The sequence below is a fragment of the Eubalaena glacialis genome, chromosome 17, assembly GCF_028564815.1.
Source record: "Eubalaena glacialis isolate mEubGla1 chromosome 17, mEubGla1.1.hap2.+ XY, whole genome shotgun sequence".
Classification (NCBI taxonomy): domain Eukaryota; kingdom Metazoa; phylum Chordata; class Mammalia; order Artiodactyla; family Balaenidae; genus Eubalaena; species Eubalaena glacialis.
In genome coordinates this window covers 82,100,272-82,122,032 of record NC_083732.1, presented here as the reverse complement: position 1 = coordinate 82,122,032, position 21,761 = coordinate 82,100,272, and the positions used below count along the sequence as shown (strand labels likewise).

At 39.3% G+C, this 21,761-nt stretch overlaps 1 protein-coding gene across 11 annotated transcripts in view; it reads left to right on the top strand.

Moving 5' to 3' along the window:
• The window catches only part of ZFAT (zinc finger and AT-hook domain containing), a 452,145-nt gene that overhangs the window by 9,501 nt on the left and 420,883 nt on the right, over positions 1-21,761 (top strand). Inside the window, exon 1 of one of the 11 annotated variants that reach the window (XM_061172107.1) lies at positions 3,666-3,737. The exons of the other annotated variants lie outside the window; for them this stretch is intronic. The gene's annotated coding sequence lies outside the window, so the exon portion shown is untranslated. Of the gene's footprint in view, positions 1-3,665; positions 3,738-21,761 lie in introns of those variants that run through there. 11 annotated transcript variants of the gene reach the window in all.

The window sequence follows — 21,761 nt, the reverse complement described above, 5'->3', positions numbered from 1 at the left end:
TGACTAAGCCTATTTCCTCTGTACAGACCTAGACACTGTGTCTATGTTTAATGTTATCTAGGCTTGAAATTTCATTTCCTTTCAACAGCATGCCTTTCTGTGTTTGTCAGGCCAAACAACTTCTTGTTTTACTACTTAACCTCAGTTCTTGTTCTTTGTTGCTGTTATTAGTAGTATTAATAGTATTATTATTTAATCAGAAAAGAGAAATACTGTTGGGACGTTTTCAAATGCCTCAAAAATATTTGGTTCCATGAAGGAGTGAGTAAGATTTGTACGACTCCCACCCAATTCAGTTTCCTCAGTAGCATCTGTAACCGTGTTATCATCCACCCTTCCTTGTTTTAGGTTTCTAAGTGTCAGAAATAACTTCCCATTGAGCTTGATCTGTTGCCCCTCTTAACTTTCACTTACTGGTCCTTGGCAGTCTAGCGCAATATATATGAAACTTATTCTTCTTATACACAGTTAACTCTTAAGGTGTTTGAAAATGACTGTTAAATCCTACTTGAGACTTCTTTTTGCCACGCTAAGGGAAAAAAAGGCCCTAATTCTCGAACCATATGCACATGACATGGCTTACAGACCTTTTTCATGCACATTGCTAAACTCATGACAAAGTCTGTTTGTCAGTATACCTCTTAAAATACGGTGGCCAGAACTGACTGGCTGCTTCAGATGTGAACTGCCCATTGCTGAATACAATGAAGCTATTATCTGGGTACTCTCCTTCTATTAATGCAGCCTGAAATTTGCATTACATTTTTTGGCAGCAACATTACCCTTTGATCATATTTAGCTTATGGTCAACTAAAACATTGTCTCTTTTTCATGTGAACTGCTTTAAGTCTAATCTTTCTCATTCTTTACTTGCCAGTTGATGCTTTGAAAATAAATGCAAGATATTATGTACTGCATTACTATAGAAGTTTAAATGAGTTTATTTTTTATCAGATTTCATCCCATTTGACTATCTGGAGAAATAACATCTGTGTAAAAGAGCACAGTTTTCGTGGCGCTTTTTCTCATGTATTTTTATTTAATCTTTACAACAACCATCCCAGAATCAGAAGAGAAAAATGGCTTTCCGCTAAGTCAGGAATTGGCAGACATAGTACTTGGTCGCAGGTTTTTTTGATTCGGGATCCCGTGCTCATCTTATCCCTGTTCACTTAGTAAGGATTTAGCGTGTCCTCTGCCATGTGGCGGGCCCCGTGCGGCGCTGATGCGTCAGTGAGCGAGACAGATTACAGTCTCTGCCCAGTGGTATTTATGGCCTGGCATATAAATAATTACTGCCAGTTACTGAGCACCTTCTATTACGAAGGCACTGTGGTAGGTTGTATGATTGTTCACAGTATTTGTTGCCTCTCTACCAGGGTCCTCTCTGTCGGAGGATTGTATTTCCTACTGTGCTGACATCAGGTTTGGACACTTGGCTTTCCTAGACTGATAAAATGTTGGAGGAAGTGATGTGTCCCATGTTTGAGCAGATGTTTTAAATTCCATCTTGTGGTTCTGCCGGTAGCTCTTTTCCTTCTGTCATGGAACCAGCCTGCCTTAGCTGGGGCTGGTCCCAGAATGATGGAGCCTTCCGCCTGAGTTCCAGAATGATGGAGTAGAGCTGAAGCCAATCCACGATTGACATTTAATGTATGTAAGTGAGAAATAAACCCTTGTGTTGTAGGCACCATGACTTTGGAGCTGTTTGTTAGCATAGCATAATATAGCCCAAGCAGACCGTGATACTGACATTATTCAAGGTGCTATATGAAGATAAATATATGAAGATAAATAAGACTTAGGCCTTGATCTCAAGGAGTGTGCAGTCTTGGTGGGTGCATTAAATTTCCATCAGTTATTGTATTTGAGGAAGAGGAGAGTATGTGTATGAAAAGGTCTTTGAGTTGAGGATCTTTCCCGACTCCACTTCACCCCTAGGCTGAATTTAGTCGATATGTTTTAAATCCTGGGTCTAAGGTCCAGCTATTCACTGTCACAGCTTCTCATCCAAAATTTGATAAGCATGTTTTCTGGGTCCTCATTCAAATCACCTTTTTAAAATCGAATGTTTAAGAGGATGGGCTTCTGCAGAATAGTTGTTAGAAACTTCCTTCATAAATCTTATTAATTAGCATTCACTAGGTAACCAAGAATCTGCCTAGCAGAACTATTTCTCCAACATACCCAGAAAAATATCATGAGATCCTAGGTGCTATTTGAATTTTATTTGTTAGCATTCAGATTTTCCATTGCCACAGCTGTGTGCATCTCGCTTTGCATGGATTTTTAGAGACGAAGCCCAGGCTGGGATTCTGTGAGGAATTTCCTTGCCCTGAGAAGCTAAGGACTGCATGGCCAGGGTCCTGGGAGGCTCTTGAAACCTTTGAAATAATTACATGTAAAATTTTCTGTAAATATACATTGTTCTGAGCTATAGCTTTCATCAAATTATCAGAGACAATGATGACTCCCATGGAAGGTTGCAAACCCGGTTATGGAGTGAGCATACAAGTCGAACGAGGATCGGGAGGGCACTGTTGTTTAAGGGACGGGTGGAACCAGGACCCAGAGAGAAGTCCCGGAAGGGGGACTTAGAAAGGGCTGAGGACCAGGAGCAATATGATGTTGTAGAAGTTCCTTATGAATCAGGTTTTTAAAACTCTGTTCTAGAATGTTGCATGGATTCTACATCCATTCTCATGGCACTTCTTTATGATTCCTTGGAAATTACCCAATTTTCAGATATATTTTAGGATGTGATTTTTCTTAATCTATAAATATGAATTTAAAGCAATTCCTTCTTCTGTTCCTGTCTCCTTCCTATCTTGGGCTTCAATTTTTTTTCTTTCTTTTTTTTCCCCCTTAATCCTTACTTACCCTTCCAGATTAAAGATCAGTCTTCTTATTTAAAGAGGCTGACTCAAGATAGGAGAGAAATAGTTCTTTAGGTTATCTGTTGACAGTTGATCCCAAGTAAGGAGATGGCCTTTGTTATTCTTTTTGTTGAGAAGGCTTTTTATTTGGTTAGTTAGTTTTTGGCCACCCCTCGGGGCTTGTGGGATCTTAGTTCCCTGACCAGGGACCAAACCCAGGCCCTTGGCAGTGAAAGCGCTGAGTCCTAACTACTGGACAGCCAGGGAATTCGCTGAGAAGGCATTTTTAAGCCTTAAAAATTTTCCTTAACACTTCTGACAGATATCTTTTTTTGAAGCAACTGTATTAAGATATAATTGTTATACAGTAAACTGTGCATATCAAAAGTGTATAATTTGATAAGCTTTGACATATGTGTATACCCATAAAACCATTACTATAGTCAAGATACTGAGCATATCTGTCACCCCCCAAATTTTTCTAGTCCCTCTTGGTAACCTCCCCCCTTTATTACTAGGCAACTACTCTTTATTTTCTTTTACTTTACTTTAGTCAGCATGTCCTAGAATACAGTATGCACTCAAAAGAGTTTAGCTTCTTTCACTCAACATGATTATTTTGAGATTTATCCATTTTGTAGCATTTATTAATAGTTTATTCCTTTTTATTGCTAAGTAGTATTCCATTGCATGGATATACTGTAGCTTGTGTATCCATTCACCTCTTGATAGGGGTTGTTTCCTGTTTTTGGCCTTTACAGATAAAGCTGCTGTGAACGTCCATGTACACGTCTTTATGTGGACATAGCACCCTTGTTTTTCTCGGGTAAATACCTAGGAGTGGAGTGGCTGAATCGTAAGGTAAGGGTGTCAGGGTGGGGGGCGGGGAGAAGGAGGGGTTGAGAGAGAAAGATTTATTTTAAGAAATTGTCTCACAGGATTGCGGGGGCTGGCAAGTCCAAAATCCACGGCATGGGCCAGCAGGCTGCGTCCGGCAAGGGAGTTGCTGTTGGCAGTCCTGAGTCCAACATCTGTAGGATAGGCCAGGGGGCTGGGAACTCAGGCAGGATTTCTGTCCTGGTCTTGACCCAGCAGTCCTTCTTCCCCAGGAAACCTCCGGTTTTTGCTCTGAAGGCCTTCAACTGATTGGACGTGGCCTACCCACATTGTGGAAGGTGATCTCCTCTACATAACATCGGGCTGACTGTAAATGTTAATCACATCTATGGAATACTTTCACAGCAACCTCTAGACTAGTGTTCGTTTTGTTTCGTGTTGTTTTTTGGCCCCGGGGCGGCATGTGGGATCTTAGTTCCCTGACCAGGGATCGAACCCGCACCCCCTGCAGTGGAAGCACAGAGTCTTAACCACTGGACCGCCAGGAAAGTCCCTAGACTAGTGTTTAACCAAACAGCTGGGCACAAAGCCTAGCCAAGTTGACACACAAAATTTAACCACCACAATCCCTAAATATTTCATATTTTTAATGCTATTATAAATATGTATTTTTAAAGTTCAACTTCTGATTGTTTGTTGCTAGCTCACTAGTTTGTTGTTGTTTTTTAACTGTGGCCGCCTTTTCACAACTCTTAAACAGATGATTGGCAGTCTTTTCATTCTAGTGTAGGATTACCTTCCATCTTTTTAGACATAGCCTTTAAAAATAGGAATTATTTAGGTACTTCATAATGTCATACTTCTCACTTCTCTTGTTTATTGGAATCATCTGACAGAAATGGCAATTGCATTTTAAGAATCTGGTCTTACCTCATTTGAGTCATCTTTCTTTTCATTTTTTTTTTATCATAGCATTATAACAGTTCTTAAATATTTTAGAGATTAAAAATGTAGGTGGATTTAGAGTCTAGAACCTAGAACATTTCAGAGCGGTAGGCATCACCTTTACGCCATTCTCTTTCTGATTAACTTTTTGAGGCTCAGTTCCTTATCTGCAACATGGAATAATAACGTCCATTTCATGGAGCCATCATGAAGTTACGTGAGCTGCTTTGCGTAAAGAGCCTGGAATAGTGCTTTTAAACATAATAGCTCCCATTACTATTATTACTTTATTCAACAAATGTTTAACACTTACATTTGCATTTTTTAAATGAATTTTAGAAGAAGTTTGTCAAATTCTCCAAAAAAGCCTACAGACACTGTTCCATGCTCTAGAATTACAGGAGGAAAAGGGATAAGCAAGGTTCCTGCTCTCATAAAGCTTCCAACCTGGCAGGTTATGACAGGAGAAGCAGACAGTAAACAAGTAAAGGAATAAGCAAAGTACATAATTTCAAGTCATGATAAGAGCTGTGAGGAAGACCAAAGAGGGAGGTATGATAAAGTTGGGAGTGCCTTCACAGTGGGTGGGCAGGGATGGCCTCTCAGAGGACGTGGTGTTTGAGCAGGATGTGAAGGAACCAGCCATGTGAAGATCTGCGTGAGCTTGTGTGGCAGGGAAGAGAAAGTGCAAAGCCTCTGAAGGGGGAAGGATTCGGCAAATTGGAGTAATTGAGAGGAACCCCGAATGCTGGTGGAGAGGAGTAGGGAAGTCCGAGAGGGCCACAGGAAGGAGATTGCATTTTCCTCCAAGCAGAGAGGGAAGCCTTGGGAGGGTTTTAAGAAAGGAAGTGACCTGATCATAGGTGGCATTGTTGCCGTGGGCCTTTGGAAACATGAGCCCAACTCTGAGACATCAGCAAGCTGCACATTTCAGTGTGACTTGGATTTCCAGTTGCCCAAGAAACTTTAAACTACTTATTTTCCCTGATCTAAAAATCCCAGCCAGACTCTAAGCCAAGTATGCATTATCTAAAGCAAATACTATTTTATATCTTTTAAATTTTACTGAGACTTATTATGCACTTGCATGTATTTTCAAAAATAGTGTTTTGTGGATTTTTTTCCTTTTACAAGTTTATATGGCACTTGACTAGCATAGCAGTGAAGGCACAACTTTGGTTTCAGATATAAGCATAACTATTGACATGGAGGCGTTCAGTAAATATTAACAGAACTTTATTACTAGAATATGATTCCATCATAGAATCATGGAACTAGTGAACTTAAGAATTCGTTGGTTTCAGTTCCTTCCTTTTATAGAAGAGGCAACTCAGATCCAAAGAGGTTAAATGGTTCACATTACATAAACATAAAAAAATAAAATAAGCCTGGTTTATATTATCCTCCCCAGGTGTAAGATGAGAGATCCTTGAGGCAAAATATGGAACCAGGGAAAAGACGGGGACATCAATTTTCTTTATATTTGCTGCCTTCTTCTCTGTTGCTCGTTTATTTTACACCTGTGCTATTTTACACTTATCCCTGGACTAAGGATATTGGAATGAATCAGACAGCCATTCCCTTAGTGTGGAAATGGACAAGTAAACAAACAGTTGCCATACAAGGTAAATGCCATGATAAAGGCAAGCTTAGCCTGTTGTGGGAGCTTAGCCTGTTGTGATGGTTGTGTCTGTTAAGTGGCTCTGAGTTCAGAATCTGTTTATCTGCAGAGTCGGGGATGTGCTTAGCCCCGCCTTTTAGTGTAGTATGCATTATATTGCCTTAGCTATTTGGGCTTTCTTGTGCTTTTTTGCCTCCCAGCCATAGCCCTGGGCTAAATGTAAGTGTATTCAAAGGTCAGACTATATCTGACCAGTCCATATCTGACCAGTAAGACTTGTCTTGACAGCCCTGCTCTGCTCCTGCCACTTGAGAGGCCTGAAGCCTCAGTATGGACCCACAGCTAGTGATAAGCCACCGGTGACAGCTTGTCTTATTTTAAATAGAAACCCATTTAGAGACTAATTTAAGAATAGTTGAACTTGATATAGTCCTCCTCTCAAATGATGCAGATTTTATTAATTCTTAATTTTTGAAAAGTTCTTAAAGGAAACTGAGAAACAATGACTTTTCTTGTTTATTTTGGCTTATTTGCCTTTTGACTGTGTTTTATTTTGGGGTTGGGGGGGGTGGCCATTCCTAAGAAAACTAGCATATGATGTTCATTGTGATCTTACAGCATGTTTTCGATCTTAAAATAAGGCACCAAAAATGCATTCAGAGAACAGGTAGATAAAGTAGCACTGCTATAATTATGGAGAAACAGTAGTTTCCTTTTAAGCCTTTCTCTTTCAAGAGCTTATAATTTTCTGTAAAAGCCAAACATTATCCCTTGGTCAGGTATGTTTTATTCTTGCTCTGATTCTGTGTTAGAAAGTTTGATTTAAAAGGGAAGATGTTAACATTTTGTCTCCCACACAAAGAATGTTCATATTTGTATTTATTTTTTTGGTAAAACTCAATTTCATACCCCTGAGCCTTCCTTAGTTTGAAGAGCAATATCAATATCTTTTATCTACAAGGAGTATCTTTGCCATTATGTGTGTATTTGTGTGTGTGTGTGTGCGCGTATAAAATCAAAACCTGGAAATATGGCATACATTGTTGAGGATATTAGATAATCAATTCCTGATGCCTATATTTGCACAGAATTATCAGATGACAACCAGTTTTGACCATCTAATGTAGTAGGTGATATGGCATTCTCTATCTTCTGGGTCATATGGGGGTAAAATGATCTCCATTTTATGGTCTCTGTTATCCATCTCCTGGGCCTTATAAGGGAAGGGAACTAGAATTTTAGAAGTGTGCACTGAGAAAATTGGACTCAAGTTAGCAGCCTAAAAAACAGTAAAACCAAATTGTGTGTGAATAACAATTTTTCCCCCTTTATTTTGTGCAGATTGAGGAGCTGAGCTATAGGGGTAGTTTTAATGAAAGGTGAATAAGCTATCCATAGCTTGTACAGAAAACATCTCCAGCTATACTAAATATAAAACTGTCAACTCTCTGAAGGTCTCTGCAGTAATTACTCATCTTTCTCAGTTGACAGCGACGGCGTGTAGCACAGGTGAGAGCTGCCTCCGGAGCCAGGCTGTGCGAGGGGTTCAGAGCCCAGCCCACCAGCTCCTGTGTCGCTCTGGGCAGACGCTTTCTGTCTCACACTCATTTACGAAAAGAGGATAATACTACCTACCTAACAGGGCCGCTAGGAGGATTAAATGAATTAATATGTGTGAAGCACTTAGAACACTAGATAAGTGTTAACTATTCTTACTATTGATGCATATCTATCATACATTTTAAGTGGCCAGTTTTCATAGAGAGTTTGGCATTTGAACTGGGCCTTAAAGGATAAACAGGATTTGTAAAAATGAAATATAAAGAATTTAAAATGGGGAAAGCTGTGTGAAAAAAAAGTTGCAAAGAGGAGGTGAAGAATCTTTTCCCCTCCTTTTCTCCTTCCATTTATTGCTTACTAGCTTTACACCTGCCGCAGAGCTCAGCGTTGATGAGTGTTACATAATCGTATTCAGCCCTCACGATAACCCTACCAGATAGGTATTTTAAAATCTCATTTTACAGATGGGAAAGTAGCCATAGAAGAGTAAAGTCACTTTTTCAGAGTCACCAAGTTAAATGCTTGGCCTAGTTCTGACTGTAAAGCTCAGGTTCTTAATTATCATCCAGTACTTCCTTCCTAAGAGTAGACTATCAGAAGATGATTCCAAAAAATATTTTAAAAGAATGCTCTGGGTTTGGCGTTCTAGACATTCATAGAATTATGATTATTGGGGATTAACAGGGATGCACTTGATCACTTTGTCACAGTGAAAGACTGTGGATACTGTGTATGCTAGTCATTTCAAAAGATTGAAGAGAAACACGCGTACCAATGCTTGCCGAAAATATCGCTGTTCCCCGTCATTCTAACAGTGTGGAGGTGCTTGTTTTTTCTGAACTGAGAATGGCAACACTGGGTTGTTGAAGTTTTTATTATTTTTCTCATCAGAAATTATACAAATTTCCCTTGGACTTCAGTGCCTCAACTTTAGTTGCCTCAAATTGACTGCTGTTTGAGTACCCTTTTCAGTTCCCTACATCTTAGGTGTGTCTACAATTCTGCTTCCCCGTCTTCAGCATTTTTGGTTTCATGTCCATGGGGTTTGTCTGGAACATAATGAGGATGATCGTAATTCTATTGCTGTTTATTCCTTCTGTCCTCTAACTAGTTTTTCACGCTGTCTTCCTTTTGAACCCTTAATGGAATTGATCATTTCATCCTCATACTTTTCGTCTCAAGGAGCTCACTGGCCTTGACTTGAATTTTAAATTTTTCTGTCCCTATGCACTACTTCCTTCCATTAATTAGCTGATGCCTGTTGTTTTCCCTCTGTAGTTTTAATGCCTTCTATACTATTTAAAACTACTCTTGCCAGAAGATACAGCCAGCAACTCAGGTGCTAGCCTTTATAAAACTAGAATCAGACTAAAATGAACTAGAATCTTGGTAACTAGTATCTTTCCCTAGAATTTATATCTTTCTCTCTGCTTTTAAGAGAAAAAAAAAATCAGAGATTTAGCCAAAAATTTCAAAAGAAAAAGCAGAAACATGCAGGATTTATCAGTGAACCATTCACGTCGGCTGTGTAGGCTATAAGAAACTTTGAAGGTTTTTACTTTTACTGTACCTTTTAGTTATTTTTTTTAATCATCCCCATCATCATGAAGCAGGCCTTTACGACCTGTCTGGACCATTGCAGCGGTCTTACAGCCAATTATTCTTCCCACCTCCCCTGTTTTGGATCACATATATCAGCAGCAGTCTGATCTTTCTTAAACAGGCATCTAATCTTGTGTCTTAAAAGTCTTCTCTGGCTCCTCGTTGCCTGTAGTATTATCTAAATCCCTAACATGCTGCACTCAACCTTGGAGCCTTCTCTAGAGGTGGTAAGCTCCATGAGAACAGGTATTTTATCCACCACTTCCCCCATAACTAGATCAGTGTCTGAAACAGCTATTCACTCCATAAATATTCTAGGCCAGGGCTTCCCAAAAACAGGTCCTAGATTTGCCTCTCATAGGTTACAGGTTTGTTGAGAAGCATTGGTGGGTGCCTTCCACCTTTGGGATGGCCAGATGGAGCCTGGCTCATCCAGGACTCCACTGAGAGTAATTGGAGTCTAAGGTCTCTGCCTGATGACTGGTGGTGTGCTGAACACAGGCAAGAAGATGCTCTGCGACCTGCATATCTACTTTAGCTGCCCACTTCAGAGCGTCCCACTGCGCACGTAGGTGAGGGGCCATGGGGCTGCTGGAGAGTTTATGATGCAGGTGCCTGAGCAGCACAGCCAAAGGTGCTGCTACTCAGAAGTGAGGGCAGACTCACAGGAGGTCAGTCCGGGGTTCCCAGCTTCTGGTAGAAGCCTCCTCTGTCTTCACTTACGTTGGATACGTTTGTTACTTCTGTGCTGATATTCCCATTTAGTAGCCTTCAAGTCAGCCATGGACTGAGCAGTCCCTGAACTATATAATTAAAACCAAGTTTATCTTTTATAATTTTAGATTTTAAAACCTTTCTTCACTTCAAAGTGAAAACGAAGAGTAGTGTTTATAGTATTGTGTTGGCCAAAAGGTTCGTTCGGTTTTTTCCGTAAGATGGCTCTAGTAGCACTTAGTTGTCTTTAACTTCATTCAAAACCATTTTGTTAGATTGTATGTGACAGCCGTCATATCAGCGTGCATTTCAAAAAAAAAAGACTTATCAAAATTGGTGAATTTTTGTGTAGCCATTTTAATATTGAAGATGGAAGAAAAAACCATTTTCGGCATATTATGTTTTATTATTTCAAGAAAGGTAAAAATACAACCAAGACGCAAAAAAAGATTTGTGTAGTGTGTGGAGAAGGTGCCGTGACTGATCGAACGTGTCAAAGGTGGTTTGCGAAGTTTCGTGCTGGAGATTTCTCACTGGACGATGCTCCACTGTCCGGTAGACCAGTTGAAGTTGATAGCGATCAATTGAGACGTTAATTGAGAACAATCAACGTTATACCAAGCAGGAGATAGCCGACATACTCAAAATATCCAAATCAAGCGTTGGAAATCATTTGTACCAGCTTGGTTATGTTAATCGCTTTGATGTTTGGGTTCCACATAAGTTAAGCCAATAAAACCTTCTTGACTGTATTTCCCCATGCGATTCTCTACTTAAACGTAACAAAAACATTCCGTTTTAAAAACAAACTGTGATGGGGATGAAATGTGGATACTGTACAATAATGTGGAACGGGAAGGATCGTGGGGCAAGCTAAATGAACCACCACCACCCACATCAAAGGCTGGTCTTCATCCAAAGAAGGTGATGTTGTGTATAAGGTGGGATTGGAAGGGAGTCCTCTATTTTGAACTCCTCCTGGAAAACCAAACAATTAATTCCAATAAGTACTGTTCCCAATTAGACCAACTGAAAGCAGCTACTCGATGAAAAGCGCCCAGAATTCGTCAACAGAAAATGCATAATTTTCCATCAGGGTAACGCAAGACCGCATGTTCTTTGTGATGACCAGGCAAAAACTGTTACAGCTTGGCTGGGAAGGGAAGTTCTGATTCATCTGCCGTATTCACCAGACATTGCACCTTCAGATTTCCATTTATTTCGGTCTTTACAAAATTCTCTTAACGGAGAAATTTTCAGTTTCCTGGAAGACTGTATAAGGCACCTGGAACAGTTCTTTGCTCAAAAAGATAAAAAGTTTTGGGAAGTTGGAATTATGAAATTGCCTGAAAAATGACAGGAGGTAGTGGAACAAAAGGGTGGATACGTTGTTGAATAAAGTTATTGGTGAAAATGAAAAATGTGTCTTTTAGTTTTACCTAAAAACTGAGGGCACTTTTTGGTCAACCCAATATTACTATCATTATATCATTACTGATGGATGGGCCTAGTTAGCCTGTTTAGTGTGAAAGCGGCCAGAGTTGTTGATGTTCCTTTGTTTTTGTTTTTCGCCCAGGTCAGTTAATGCCACGTCAAAGAGAATTCTGTAGAACTCTGTTGTCTTCACACAAACCATGACCCTCATGGTTGTCAGGTCTTTCAGATGCAGACTCATGCTTTCAGGGGGGAGGTTTTCAAGAAAGTGTAGGTACAAACCTGTAAACGCTATTAACATCTATATAGTGCTTTATTGTTTCAAATATGCTTCTATACTCACATAATTTTATTTGTTTAAACTTCACAGCCACTCTGTGAGGGTTATTTTTAATTTCACATTATAGGATTTTCTTATTTTACAGATTGGGACACTGATTCTGAGTAAAGTAACATAAAAGTCACACAGCCAGTATATCAGTGGAAGTGCAAGGATTTGATCGAACAGGTGTGACTTTAGGGAAACAATGTAAACAGACTTCATGGAAGATAAATTACTAGGAGAGTCATTTATACCTCTTGTCCCTAGAAAAGGATTCTTTTTCTCAAGTAAAGCATTAAGTAGATTTCTTACTAGAAAAGCCTGAAAAATTGAAAACAGTATTTAAAACTAAATAGATATAAATGGATAATTTCTGAAGATTAAAACAGCTTTGAAATTAGGACATACATAGTGAGAAGCATGACATCCATTTAAGGTTTCACATGTAGAGGTATGTCTAATATATAAGTGTGTGGATATATATTCTCTGTGTCACTATGTTTCACAGTTAGGGTTTCTTAGATCCTTATTTGTTGAAATCTCCTTTTGCTTGTACATTGAGGCTGAAGTTGGCAATTTTCCTTCCAGGTGTGGATTTTGAAAATGACGTACACTTGTTGAAATGTGAATTGCATCATCGTGATGCATTTATGTGGTGCTACCCTCCAGGATTATGGGAAATTTTCAGCGTTGTAGTTTTGGCTTATGGTATATATGAATCGTGGAGAGCACTCTAGGTCTGTGAGTTATTGGTTTTGTTTTGGGTGCAGTTCATGGTGTTTAAGTCTCTAAAAAAGAGTTTGGAGCCTCTTGCATCCTGTTGGCTGAAGAGACTCTGCCTTGGGACTTCCCTGGTGGTCCAGTGGTTAAGAATCCGCCTTACAATGCAGAGGACGTGGGTTCAGTCCCTGGTCAGGGAACTAAGATCCCTCATGCCGCGGGGCAGCTAAGTCTGTGCGCTGCAACTACTGAGCCTGTGTGCCGCAACAAAGAGCCTGCGTGCCACAATGAAGGACACCACGTGCCACAGCGAAGATCCCACGTGCGGTAACTAAGACCCGACATAGGCAAATAAATAAATAATTTTTTAAAAAAAAGAGAATCTGCCTTTCAGTTACCTGAGTGCTGTGGGACCACAGACCTGCTCAGCTTACCTGATGTAAGTGGTCTTAACACTCACAGCCAGCTGTGTGTCACTGGTGACTAATTTTACCCTGTTTATGACCTGGGACTTTTCAGTGGGCAGTATTTGAAGAATCTGAAAGGATTCTTAAAAATCTAAAAATCTTGAGAATCTAAAAATCTGGCTGCCATTCAACTCACTACCAGTTTTGACTGTGGTCAGAGAATTTTATTTAAAAAAATACAGGGAATTCCCTGGTGGTCCACTGATTAGGAGTCCAGGCTTCCACTGCAGGGGGCACGGGTTCGAGCCCTGGTCAGGGAACTAAGATCCCGCGTGCCATGCGGTGTGGCAAAAAATATTAAAAAAATTTTTTTTTAATTTAAAAATACAAATTTCTGATTGCCTTATAGTTTAATAAAAAGTGTTTGATCATTTTATCCAGAACACTGCCCTACCCTACCTCCCTTCAGGTTTGAAGCATTCCTGGGCAAACTTTTTTTTCAATAAGTACATAACAAATCAGTGCTTATATGTAGCTATATGGCACCCCTATCATGGAAAGCTACACTTTCTTTGTTCCGAGCATTAATGGACAAAATGCATAATTACACTGAAATGGTAAACTAAATTATCCATTAACACTTCCTGGGGTTTTAATATAACCTTCTCTCTCTACCCAAAAGGCAACATGCATTTCGTCCATAATATCCATGCTCCATTTTAAGTGAATAGTTTTTTCATTTTTGATCTGTAATGGCGATTAGGGTGACCAGTTAGTCCTTGTTTGCCCAGGACTGTCCTGGTTTTAAAACTGATAGTCCCTTTCAGTCCCAGACAAACCCTAATGCACAGCTAGCGGTCACCCTAACAGAGAGCTCTTCTGTCAGTGGGCTTGAGGCATGTTATTGGAACTATGGTAAAAACCTAGATCAGTGGTTAAAAGAATTTAGTGTGTATCAGAATTACCTGGAAGGCTTGTAAAACAGTGATTTCTGGGTCTCGTTCCCCCTAATTCCTGATCCATTAGGTTTGGGGTAGAAGCCTGAGAATTGCTTTTCTAACAGTTTCATAGGTAGAGCCGAGGCTGCTGGTTTGGGATCAAGCCATGTCCAGTGTGAGTGTGATGGTGTTTTATTCAGATTTGTGAGGAAAAGGAACTGCTGCTCTGCTGACGAGCCTAAGCACTAACCATCCCAAAGGGTGTTTGTGTGTCTGAGCTGTGATCATGCAGCAGAAAAAACAGCTGATCCCGTTAGAGGTGACAGAAATGGGGGGAAAGTTAAAAAAAAAAACAACAAAAAACAGTCGAATTAAAAACAAGTCATTTATACACATGCATATATATGTATACACACACATGCACATACACACTGTATATACACACATATAGTAATTTTTTTAGGTAAACTTTCATTTGATTATCAATTTGAATATCACATAAAGTATCTGATATGGGTCGTTACTTCCAGAGAACACATATTCATTATTATAGCAGAACTGATTTAAGCTGGATGTAGTAGGGATAATAGTACCCACCTTGCCTGCTTCTCAGAGTTATCACTATGAAAATCCACATGAAAGGTGTGAACATGCTCTGCAGACATAAGATGTCATGGCGATGATTATCATGTACTTTACAATGGAGCACTGCTTTTCAGCGCTTTCATCTTCATCACCTCATTGATTGTTTTCAGGTATTTCAGTTTGCCAGGCTTATTTGTCCTCAGAGGTAGTCACCGTGTAGGTGGTTCCTGGATAGTGGCTCATAGTCAGTGGCTGAGCTTGCTCAAATCACTTTTCCAATTTGTACCTTCTTCCTCGTCTGTAGGGTAGAATTAATTCCTGTTCTACTACTAACCTTAGAACTAGTTATAAAGCTAACTTGAGAAACTGTATGAAAACACGTTCAAGCCTCTGTTACATATGGCAATTGGTAATAATGAGTAAATCATAAATAAGCCTCAAAGAACAGGAAGCATGTTGTCTATCCTAAGCCCCTCATCACTTTATAAATTTTTCAAATGGATTGAGTTTATTAATTTAAATATCATTTTATCATTTTCTTTTCCTTATTTTTTTAATCTCTGCTTTTTTTTTTTTAACATGAAGCATATAGAGGATGATAAGTATTATTGAATAGGTTGAAAAAGAGCATAGAATATCTTTTGGGGTATCTGGGTTTTTTTGTTTCTTTTAATGTGGGCATTTTCTGCTCCATAGCCTTTATTACTGGTCTGTGAGTTCTTGCCTTTTGCCAGCCTTTTTTCCCGGTCCCACCCTGCTTTCCTTAAGACTCGGCATATAACCTCTCTGCTACTAGTCCAAACAGCTTCCCTGCCTTAGATTTCTCTTAGAGGATGCAAAATCTAGGCCAACTGAGAAGGTATTTTTTTCCAGCATGTTTATCTTAAGTTACAAAATGGTATTTCTTAACTATTACGTAGTCTAGTACAAGTTCCTGTGCCCAGGAAAACTTCCTTATAATAATACAGTTGCCTCTCGGTATCTGCGGGGCATTTGTGCCAGGACCCACCACAGACTCCAAAATCTGCAGATGCTCAAGTCCCATAGCCGGTCCTCCACATCCATGCTTCCGTATGTGCAGATTCAGCCAACTGCGGATCTTGTAATACTGTATGTATGTATGTATTGGAAAAAATCTGCATATAAGTGCATCCAAGCAGTTCAAACTGTTGTTCAAATGTCAGCTGTACTTTTGAGGAATAATGTCTTCATTATGGGTTGTCACATTGAAGGGAATGTATTAGGTATCTAACTCGTTTTCAGCATTGTACTTGTGGGATCTGTGGTGTGACAGAATCTGTGGCAAAATGTGGCCTGGCATACATTATATGTGGATACTCAAAACTATCATTGACAGATTGATTTGGCAAACATTTCCAGTTTCTGCACAGTAGCACTATGCCAGCCAACAGTTCATACCCATTTCTGTCTGAACAGCAGATTGTTTGTATGAATCTAATGTGTGTTTTGCCCGTTCTTATAAAAATTTGTAAAGGGAAAAGTAAAGTGCCAACACTAGTAGTAAGAATGGTAGCTCTCAAGTATGTAATACATTTGTGACAAATATTGAAATCATTAAGCACACCAAAAATTGTTAATCTTTAGCCTCAGCTATACCTTCATTAGATTTGACCTGCTTACTCTGTTTTTGATGATGAATAAAAGAACAAAAAGAACATTTATGAAATATAGATTATATATTATTATTATAGTTTGTGTCTAGAAGATACTTTTTAATTACAGAATGTATTTCATAATGGATTTTCTTATAATATATTTAATTATTCAACTTCTGTACATTTAATTTTCAACTGTCTTCAAGAATATATCATAAGTGGACTTCCCTGGTGGTGCAGTGGTTAAGAATCCGCCTGCCAATGCGGGGGACACAGGTTCGAGCCCTGGTCCAGGAAGATCCCACATACCACAGAGCAACAAAGCCCGTGCACCCCAACTACTAAGCCTGCGCTCTAGAGCCCGCGGGCCATAACTACTGAAGCCTATGTGTCCTAGAGCCCACGTGCCACAACTGCTGAGCCCATGCACCGCAACTACTGGAGCCCGTGTGCTCTAGGGCCCGAGTGCCTCAGCTACTGGGCCCATGTGCTGCAACTACTGAAGCCCTCGCGCCAAGAACCCGTGCTCTGCAGCAAGAGAAGCCACCGCAGTGAGAAGCCCGCACACCTCAATGAAGAGTAGCCCCCCGCTTGCCGCAACTAGAGAAAGCCCGCGCACAGCAACGAAGACCCAATGCAGCCAAAAATAAATTTAAATAATAATAATAAAATAAATAAAAAACCAGCATTTTTAAAAAAAAAATAATACATCATAAGCAAACGTATAACATTTGACAAAATTCCCTAATAACCCTGAAAAAAATATTCTATGTATTATAGAATTATGTGTGAGTTAAATATAGTAGCTCTGATAAACATTTCTGTCATTTGATCAACCTTTAAAAAATTAAACTGAGAACAGAGGGGGAAATTGTTTGAAGGAGAGAGTTGTAATCACTGGCTTATTGCAACTTAATGTGCAACATCCTAATTAGTCAAGTATCATGTGCCTACCTAGGCATGAAATAACTATTTTTTTCCTGATTTAAATCTGGAAATTTTCAATTGTAGAACAGCTTGAATAGCCTTCGTTGGAATTAGCCTTCGTTGGAAATAGCCACTGGGTTTTTTTTTGTTGTTGTTTTTAAGGTATTTGTCTTCAGAAACAATGAAGGTCATCTTGTATCCATGGAGACCACATGCACTTTCCTCATTATTTCCAGCATTATTTCTCTAATGGGTAGAGTTATTTATGACATTTAAACCAAAAAAATTTTTTTTCAGAAAGCAACTTTAAATATTATCACACGGTAAATATCAATGACTGAAATTACTTACTCCATAGTTTCTCAAAGAAATTAATTAATATTAGAAAATTAGTAGCCTCTCAAAATTGTGTATATTGGTGTGTTCAGCAGTTATCTTGCAGGGTGTGTGTGTGTGTGTGTATGTATGTTCATTTCTTGGAAATCACTGAAAATTGTAGACTCTAATTGTTTTAATTGGTTTTTTTAAGAGACAGTAATTTCACATGCTTTAGATTAAAGCAAATCTTGGTTTCAGTGGAGTGCAGATTTTTTATATTTCACCTAGTCTTCCTTCTCTCTTTCAGGAAAGTGGTGTGGGAAACAAAACGGTTTCAGTGTATTATTGTTTTATAAACAAAGCCAAGGTCATGAGTTTGTTTGCTTATTATCTACTTTGCTTTGTTCATTTCCATGGATTGCACATCCCTAACCTAAATCAGCTGGGGACAGGGGAAGAAAATATTAGACACTCGGTATCCGCTACCAGTAAAACCCACTGTATTAGCAATCTAAATTAGGACACTTTTGTTAATGAAGAGAGTCGCTTTTAATGATAATATCAGGGCAACAGTCATAAATTGGGACTGTTTCAGGCAGATGTATGGTCAATCTGATCATTAGGGTTGTCATTCTAGTGTGTTTATTATTAATTCTGAAACTCTGGGTTTAGGGAGAGAAAACCTCATTTTTGCATGTAGCAAAGAGAAAATGTATCTTGTAGGATAACTGGGTAAAATCTTTAATGTTACATATTTGCCAAGATAACTTTATAATGCATATTGTCTTTTGTAATTTATTTAGGAAAAAATTGCTGTTGATAAACTGCTTATCTCTTGCCAATGAATAACATTAACTTTATCATTTTTGTCCCAAGATGTCACAGATAGCATTCAGGACTAAAAAGCCTATCAGTCATTAGATAAAGGTGGTGACTGGCAACATTTGTGTTTATTCCTTCTGTTAATTGGTTGTCCAGAAAGTCTGTTGTTGTAAACATCCCCGACTGGAAGCTGTAAGACATAGCTAAGCTTTCAGTCAGATGTTTGCTGCTACCGGCTCTTCACAGACATCATTTCAGGATAGTTATATCTAAGAAGCAGAACAGGGGAGGCTATAAAATGTGTGGAAAAACACCAGGAACCTTTAGGTTTCTTCATTTACTGCTCTCTGTGAGAATGCATGTTTTATGCTAGAGTTTAGTGTGGGATGCTGTCCTAAGAACAGGATATCCTGTAGGAGATGCCATCTGAGCTTCCCAGACTTAAGATGCTGCTGGGCCTTAGAGAGTTTCGTTTAAAAAAAATTTTTTTTTCCACTATGGGTTCTTATTTCTGTTTTTGCCCTGGCAGTGAACTTTCATTCTTTATTGCCTTTCCAAGTAGGCTAGAGTTTAACTTCCCAACACTTCAGAAGACTGATTTCCTCCTTTAGAAATTCTGGAGACGTTATTGGGAGCACATTTATCACCGCCACCCCACCCTACCGCCCAGCAGTACACAACCGAGACATTTCAGTTTTCTCTGTAGTGAAGAAGCGTACAAACTTCGTCTCTCGCCTCTCAACCCCCTGCCCCCCCCCCTCAACTTCCTGTTCTCCACCCGGAATGATGTCACAGCTCCTAGTCAGAACTGTCCTCTGAAAACTTGGAGGACTTCAAACCACTGAGCCTATTTGCAACATTCACCATTGGTTATATTTGTCTTACTTTATTGAGTATATTTTCCTGAGTATTATCACTTGCCTTTTCTCTTCCTCATTAGAATGTGGATGCCTTGTGAGCAGGTGCGCTATATCTATTTTTTGTGTTCCCTCACAGTGCTGAACAATACAGGGCTTTTCTCGCAGGTGACATTCAGGGCAGACTATTGATAACGTGTAATTGTACAACAGCTCTTTTTCTGAGTTTTGAAAATTTGTTTTCTTATCTCTATTTGTCTTTTAGACACTGGGAAACATTTCTATTTATTGAAATCTTTCTCTTCAATAAAGCTTTGGTATTTTTATCATGTATTAATATTAAACTGCTAAACATCTTACTGTGTTAGGTTCAGTGCATAATTAAACCAAAAGGTAAAGTTCTTGCTAATTTTTTACATGCATATCTTCCTTGATTAGATCATAAGCTTTCTGAGGGTGAGGACATTATATCTTTATAATTGCCAGTTTCCTGCCGTCTGTGTCCAGTAGAGCACCTTGCCTGTATGGGGCCCCACTAACAATTTTGTTTTGTTGCAGCAGTGTCTACTATTTGCTTATATCTTTTATACAGATGAGCAAATGACAGTTTGGGTCATAATGTAGCTGCCCAGATGTATTCGTGCTGCAGCACTGATTCTTAAATGCTCCTTTGTGCTAGTTTACAAGACTTACGTGGCCAGAGTGGAGGGAGGTGGCATAGGTAGTTGCTTCAGACACAGGTAGCTTTGCAAGTTGAAGTATAATTTTCAAGCTTGATGATTAGCATGCAGCAAGTATCCCTTCATACTCAAATCTTAATAAACTTGCTTTATTAAGAGCTGACCCTCTGATTTAGCACATTGGAGGCCTTGGGTTCCAGATAGCAGCATTTGCTCTAAGAGCCCAGGGAGTGTTCCCTGGAAAGGCAGAAAGAGTGCTCTGGTAATAGGGTTATTTTGTTAGACAAGGTGACATTGTTTCCTATGAAAAATTTTGTTACATAGCTTTGAAATTCAGTAAGGTAGATAGAAACTGCCTAGTTTAATAATTTGCCTAGCTGAATTTGAAAGACTTTTTAAAATGATAGCCCAGATCTATGCTAAAAGAAGGGTGGGTGTCCTGCACAAAGCTGTGGCACTCTGCACAGCCGTCCACTCATCCCTGGATGCTCAGGATTAATGTACAATCTGTGTTACGTAACATTTGTTCCATGTTATTCTGCCCTAATGAGAATCAGAGACCATATCAGCTTTAATTCTGGATGCCCTTGCTTCAGTGTACTTCACTACAACCTTTTAGTCATTTGCAGATGACTTCTTTATGTTTTAATTTGGAAGAACCACAGACTTCCCAGTGGCCTGCAAATTTAGCAATTGACTATACAGAACAAATGCTTTAAAATGTTAGAGCATCAGTATTTGCCAGTGAACCTGTAACAGCTTATTTCCCCATTCTTTAACTTAGTATTGAGGAAGACATGTGTGGTCTTTATTGACAGGTCTTAGAAACCTCAGGAATTCTTTACTAAGAAGATATTTTGATCTAGTTAATATTGAAAGTAAAACATTTTTAGTTACTGAATACCGTTTTCTGAAAATGACAGGTTTTTTCCTTAGCATTTGCTTTGAGATTCCTTAGGGGTTACTTTTTTAAGCAGACAACTACAGAATTGTCTTCAAGTTCATTTCCAATTAGATATGCTCGTGTGCAAATATTCTTGGTTAAAATTACATTGTTGGACGGATCTTCATTGGTCTTGATGCCCGAGTCCCTTTTACGCAGAGGCAGAGGTGGCGTGGGGTGACCCGGAAGTGGGCGGTGAGCTTCGGATCCCAGCGTGCTGTCCTTATTGCATGCAGAGGGCTCTGACTGTGGCCCCTTCCGTTCCTCTGGTTAAAACTTTATTCACTGAGCGAATGTGCCTCTATTTGCTGCGTGTATTCAGGGAAAAAAAAATTTCAAGTTTGAGTATCAGTCTGAACTTAATTACTTTTCAAAATTATGCTTTTTCAGGCTGTCTCTGCCACAGTTTCCCCAGCCTGGTTCATTATGGGTGGACATGTGATGGGTGTTTTGACATTGCCTTCCCCCCCGCCCCCCAAATCTGTAGCATATGACAGACTTTCTAACAGTTTGATGTTCACTGCTATCTTTGCTCTGGCTTTCCAGCACATTTGGTGAAACAATTTAATCTTTAATCCACTGTTTTTCAAATATTAGCATGTATCAGAATTACTTGGAAGGATTATTAATTAAAATACAGATTGCTGGGCCTTGTGAGAGCTTCTCATTCAGTAGGTCTGAGGTGATGCTTGAGAATGTTCATTGTTTTTCCTAAATTCCCAAGTGCTGCTGATGCTGCTGTCCTGGGTCCAGGCTTTCAGAAGTGCGGAGCTCACCTTACATTCTTTTCCCTGTTCGGTATTTTGCCCAGTTAGCGACTGAAGAAAAATACGCATAAAATCCCCAACTTAAAAACATGTAGTAATCCAAAAGTTTGTTTTGAAAAAGGTTTGTTGGAAACCTGAGACCCATTTTTCTCCCAGAGAAAGCATCATATTAATTGTCTAGCCCACAAAACCTATTTGAATACATTTGCAAAGAAAAGCAGAAGGAAAAAATAGTATTGCAGTGGAATACTTGAAACAAGAAAACAATAT